At 41.0% G+C, this 6000-nt stretch overlaps 1 pseudogene; it reads right to left on the reverse strand.

Moving 5' to 3' along the window:
- Positions 1 to 1445: 1445 nt before the first annotated feature.
- Positions 1446 to 1511, reverse strand: LOC133799128 (small nucleolar RNA R71; annotated as a pseudogene).
- Between the last annotated feature and the right edge of the window lie 4489 nt (positions 1512 to 6000).

A 6000-nucleotide genomic window follows, 5' to 3' on the forward strand; every position in this document is an offset into this window, starting at 1 on the left:
TTTTCTGTTTAGGATGTTCAATTGAATCTCTTGAATTTCTGTTATGACCTAATGCAATTTTAATTTCCTCTTCTTCAATCTTCTTCAATTCCATATAATCTGTTCTTATAGAGTGATTATTGATTGGCCATCTTTAGTCACATTCATATGTTTTTTAAGTCAAAATCTGAGAAGTGAGATTTAATTATGCTTTGGTTATATTGGACATAATTCTAATTTAGAACGAAAGTATCTGAATTAATTGTGTAACTGTTATTAAGTTGTGGAATTTAATGCTACCTTTGTGGTTCAATTTACCATAGAAATATAGGAAATTGTCACCTAGGTTGAGTTTATAATTCATAGTATGATTATAGGCTGCTGTTTCAACTTGTTAATTGAATTAGGTAAAAAAATAAGAAGAATTCATATTTTGCATTAGGGAATAATAGGAAGGATAGTTGATGAGATTGAATATCCTAATTGTTTCTCAGTGATTAAATTAAAAGTCTTATTATTAGTTATTATTCTATTTAATTGTTGATTATTATTTCTGCACTTTATTGGTTCTTTTGCTGTATTTTACAAAAATCAAGAATTTTAATTCATCAAATAGAACAAGAAATTAATTGACTGGTAATTGATAACTCAGTCCTTGAGGACGATACTTGGTTTTACCATTTTATTACGAGTTTGCGACTGTGTGCACTTGCATAGCAAAATTATCGCAACAAGTTTTTGGCGCCGTTGCCGGGGACTGAAAATTATCAATATCAGTCTAATTAATTTTTATTCTAATTTGATTTTAATTTCTCTCGTTTCCAATCTGTTTAGTTGCTTAATTTGTCTATCTCAGGTGAATTTTGGTATATGCGTGGCAGAAAAGGAAAGGACACACTTGTTCCTCTGAATCTTGAGATTGAGAAGTCTTGCAATCAAATCAGAAAGAAGAAGAGAGAGGCCCATAAATCTGTAAAGATGGCACATAATGAAGGGGATGGCAGGAATGTTCAAACTCCTGGAGTTGTACGAGGGGTTCAAGCTCAACCCAATGCTGAGAGGAGCCTGCGAGATTATGTGCTACCCACTCTGACGGGAGTACAAAATAGTATATGCCCACCAACTGTAGAGGCCAACAACTTTGAAATAAAGCCCGCCATTCTACAAATGGTGCAGTCCTCTGTGCAATTCAATGGGTTGCCCTCTGAAGATCCTCACACCCATTTGTCCAACTTCCTGGAGTTGTGTGGAACCTTCAAATATAATGGGGTGAGTGATGACGCAATTAAGCTTAGGCTCTTCCCATTTTCTCTAAGGGACAGAGCTAAAAGTTGGCTGAACTCTCTGCAGCCAAATTCCATTGTCACCTGGCAAGATCTAGCTCAGAAGTTTTTGTCCAAATTCTTCCCTCCATCCAAAGCTGCTAAATTGCGGGGAGAGATAAATAACATTTGCCAGAATGACGGAGATTCACTGTATGAAGCTTGGGAACGGTTTAAGGAACTCCTGAGAAGATGTCCTCATCATGGCATTGAACAGTGGATGCTAGTACAGAATTTCTACAATGGTTTATGTCCAACAACCAGAACTATTATAGATGCTGCAGCAGGTGGCACTTTTATGAGCAAGAGCGCAGCTGGTGCTTATGAGCTGCTGGAGGACATGGCTACAAAAAACCATCAGTGGTCTGAGGAAAGATCATCAGGAGTCAGAAAGGTAGCTGGGGTGCATGAGCTGGATGCAATTACCGCTTTAACAGCGCAAGTAGCTTCTTTGACCAAGCAGTTGCAACAGAGCAGTCTATCTGCTAATGCAGTTCAGATGGCAGTGAGGTGTAAAATGTGTGGTGGTGCTCATTCTTTCGATCAGTGCCCTATCTGTAATAATAACACCCCAATGGATCATGCTCAAGTTCAAGCGGTGGGAAACTTTCAAAGGCCGCTCAATAATCCATTCTCCAACAACTACAATCCTGGGTGGCGAAATCATCCCAATTTTTCGTGGAAGAATAATCAAGGTCAACAACCTCAGTTTCAGGGCCAATTTCAGAACAACATGCCTCAGCCACCTATGAATCAAGCTTCATCATCACAACAGCTTAGGCCTCAACAACCAATGCCTCAACCTGAGAGACCTAATGAACTGCAAGCTGCCCTGTTGACTCTTACTAATACTCAGACTCAATTTATGATTGAGACCAGATCCTCTATTCGAAATCTTGAGACACAGGTTGGGCAGTTGGCCAATATGCTCAATAACAGACCCCAGGGAAACTTGCCAAGTAATACTGAAGTCAACCCCAAGGAGCAAGTTCAAGCAATCACTCTGAGGAGTGGGAAGCAAACAGAGCAGCCTAGACCTCCACAGGCAGTGGTTCAGAAAAAAGAGATGGGTGCACAGTCTGATTCAGAAAGGGTTACTGAAGACCATCAGAAGTCAGAACAGAGTCCCCCAGTTGTCATTGAGCAGCAAGTTAGAGTTCCATACCCTCAGAGGCTTAGAAAGACTACCCTTGATAAACAGTTTTCTAAGTTTCTTGAGGTGTTTAAAAAGCTGCACATAAACATTCCTTTTGCGGAGGCCTTGGAGCAGATGCCCAGTTATGTTAAGTTCATGAAGGAGATTCTATCAAAGAAAAGGAGAATGGAGGACTATGAGACTGTAGCACTCACTGAAAAGTGCAGCGCTATTTTACAAAGGAAGTTACCCCAAAAGCTGAGAGATCCGGGGAGTTTCACCATACCTTGCACCATTGGCAAATTTGAATGTAAGCACGCCTTATGTGATCTGGGGGCAAGTATCAATCTGATGCCCTTATCTGTGTTTAAAAGACTTGGTTTGGGGGAGGCAAAACCAACAACTGTCACTTTACAGCTCGCAGATCGATCGTTAACACATCCACGAGGTATTATTGAGGATGTTCTTGTGAAGGTGGATAAGTTCATATTTCCCGCTGACTTTATTGTTCTGGACATGGAGGAGGACACAGATGTCCCCATTATTCTTGGGAGGCCATTTCTAGCCACAGGCCAAGCTCTTATTGATGTTCAAAAAGGAGAGCTTAAGCTTAGAGTTCAAGGAGATGAGGTGGTCTTTAATGTCTTCAAGTCTATGAAGTATCCGGTGGCTAGTGACAGTTGCTTTAGTGTGGATGTGATAGAAAAGGCAATCTCCAAGAGAAGGATGAGCAGTGATGCCTTAGAGGCAGTATTATTGGGTGATGAGGGCGATGATGATGAGGACGCTGAGATCAGAGAATGTGTCAACTGGATCAATTCTTTCTTACCATATTGGAAAAAGTTCCAAGAATTAGCGGATGCGACTGAAAAATCGCTAACCTCCATTCAGCAGCCACCACCGTTGGAATTAAAGGTTCTCCCAGATCATTTGCAATATGCTTATTTGGGAGAGAATGAAACTTTACCGGTCATTGTGTCAGCTGACCTGTCAAAGGTAGAATTGGAGAAACTGTTGAGGGTTCTAAGGGAGCATAAATTGGCCATTGGGTGGACCTTGGCAGATATTAGAGGAATAAGCCCAGAGACAGTGATGCATAAAATCTTATTGGAGGAGAATAGCAAGCCATCCATAGAGGCCCAGAGAAGACTCAATCCAGCCATGAAGGATGTAGTACTTGAGCAAATTCTTAAATGGTTGGATGTTGGGGTGATCTACCCAATATCTGATAGTGCATGGGTGAGCCCTGTGCAAGTGGTACCTAAGAAGGGTGGAATGACTGTAGTGAAAAATGAGAACAATGAACTCATTCCAACAAGAACTGTAACGGGGTGGCGGATTTGTATAGACTACCGCAAGCTCAATAAGGCAACAAGGAAGGATCATTTTCCTTTGCCTTTTCTTGATCAGATGCTTGACAGATTGGCAGGCCATAGCTACTACTGTTTCTTAGATGGGTATTCTGGGTATCATCAGATCGCTATTGCACCAGAGGATCAAGAGAAAACAACCTTCACATGTCCTTATGGTACATTTGCTTTCAGGAGAATGCCATTTGGACTATGCAATGCCCCTGCAACATTTCAACGGTGCATGATGGCCATATTTTCAGACATGGTAGACCGGTGTATTGAGATTTTCATGGATGATTTCTCTGTTTTTGGCTCATCATTCGACCTCTGTTTGGGTAATTTGAAGAACGTGCTGCGTCGTTGTGAGATGGCTAATCTGGTGTTGAATTGGGAGAAATGCCATTTTATGGTGAAAGAGGGGATTGTTCTTGGCCATAAAATATCAAGTGAGGGAATTGAGGTCGATAGAGCGAAAATTTCTACCATTGAAAGGCTGCCTCCACCAGTTTCAGTCAAAGGAGTTAGAAGTTTTCTTGGTCACGCTGGGTTCTATCGAAGATTCATCAAAGATTTCTCAAAGGTGTCTAAGCCTCTCTCGAATCTGCTTGTGAATGAAGTTGTCTTTGAGTTTAATGACGAATGTTTGAGGGCGTTCAATTTCTTGAAAGAAAAGCTTATTTCTGCTCCAATTGTGATAGCTCCGAGATGGGAATTGCCTTTTGAGTTGATGTGTGATGCCAGTGATTACGCAGTGGGGGCAGTTCTGGGACAGCGGATTGACAAGGTATTCAGGTCTATTTACTATGCTAGTCAGACTCTAAATGATGCTCAGCTGAATTATGCCACTACAGAAAAAGAGTTGCTAGCTATTGTGTTTGCTTGCAATAAATTCAGACCATATCTGATTGGTAACAAGGTGATTGTCTACACTGATCACTCTGCCATTAAATACTTGATGTCAAAGAAAAATGCCAAGCCCCGCCTGATTAGATGGATTATGTTGCTTCAAGAATTTGACATGGAGATTCGTGACAAGAAGGGCAGCGAGAATGTGGTAGCTGATCATCTCTCTAGACTTGAGGTGGAAGAGACTGAAAATAAGAAAGCAGTGCAAATCAATGATCATTTTCCTGATGAGCAGTTGTTTGGGGTAAGTGAGACTTTAGCTGTCCCGTGGTTTGCAGACATAGTGAACTTTTTGGTTGCAAAAATTGTGCCTTCTGAAATGTCAAAGCAGCAATTAAAGAAATTCTTTTCTGAGGTGAAACACTACTATTGGGAGGAAACTATTCTCTATAGGCACTGTGTTGATCAGATTATCAGAAGGTGCGTTCCTGAAGAAGAGATGCAGTCCATTCTTAATCACTGTCATACTCAACAATGCGGAGGGCATTTTGGAGCATCAAGAACGGTGGCTAAGGTATTACAAAGCGGTTTCTATTGGCCTTCATTATTCAAGGATGCCAATGAATTTGTCAAGGCTTGTGATAGATGTCAGAGAACTGGCAATATCTCGAGGAGAAACGAAATGCCTTTACAAGGGATTCTTGAGGTGGAACTGTTTGACGTATGGGGCATCGATTTCATGGGGCCTTTTCCACCATCTTACAACAATGAATACATTCTATTGGCAGTGGATTATGTATCCAAATGGGTGGAGGCTGCAGCAACTAGAGCCAATGATGGTAAAACTGTGCTTAATTTTCTGCATATTCATATTTTTACTAGATTTGGCACTCCCCGAGCTCTGATTAGCGATGAAGGGAAACACTTTGTGAATAAGCAATTGGATGCACTGCTGGCTCGTTATGGAGTTTATCACCGAAAAGCTTTGCCTTATCATCCTCAATCAAATGGGCAAGCTGAAGTTTCGAACAGAGAAATCAAGAGCATCCTTGAGAAGACCGTTGACAGTTCGAGGAAAAATTGGTCGAAAAAGTTAGATGATGCGATTTGGGCATACATAACTGCATATAAAACACCAATAGGCATGTCTCCTTATAGGTTGGTGTTTGGTAAAGCGTGTCATCTACCAGTCGAATTGGAGCATAGGGCATTTTGGGCTATGAAAAAGTTAAATTATGATTGGAGTGCCGCTCAGTGAAAGAAGACTGTTGCAACTGAATGAACTTGACGAGTTCAGAAATGAGGCTTATGAGAATGCCAAGATTTATAAAGAAAGAACAAAGGCTTGGCATGACAATAACTTAAT

Source organism: Humulus lupulus, chromosome 8 (assembly GCF_963169125.1).
Source record: "Humulus lupulus chromosome 8, drHumLupu1.1, whole genome shotgun sequence".
NCBI lineage: Eukaryota > Viridiplantae > Streptophyta > Magnoliopsida > Rosales > Cannabaceae > Humulus > Humulus lupulus.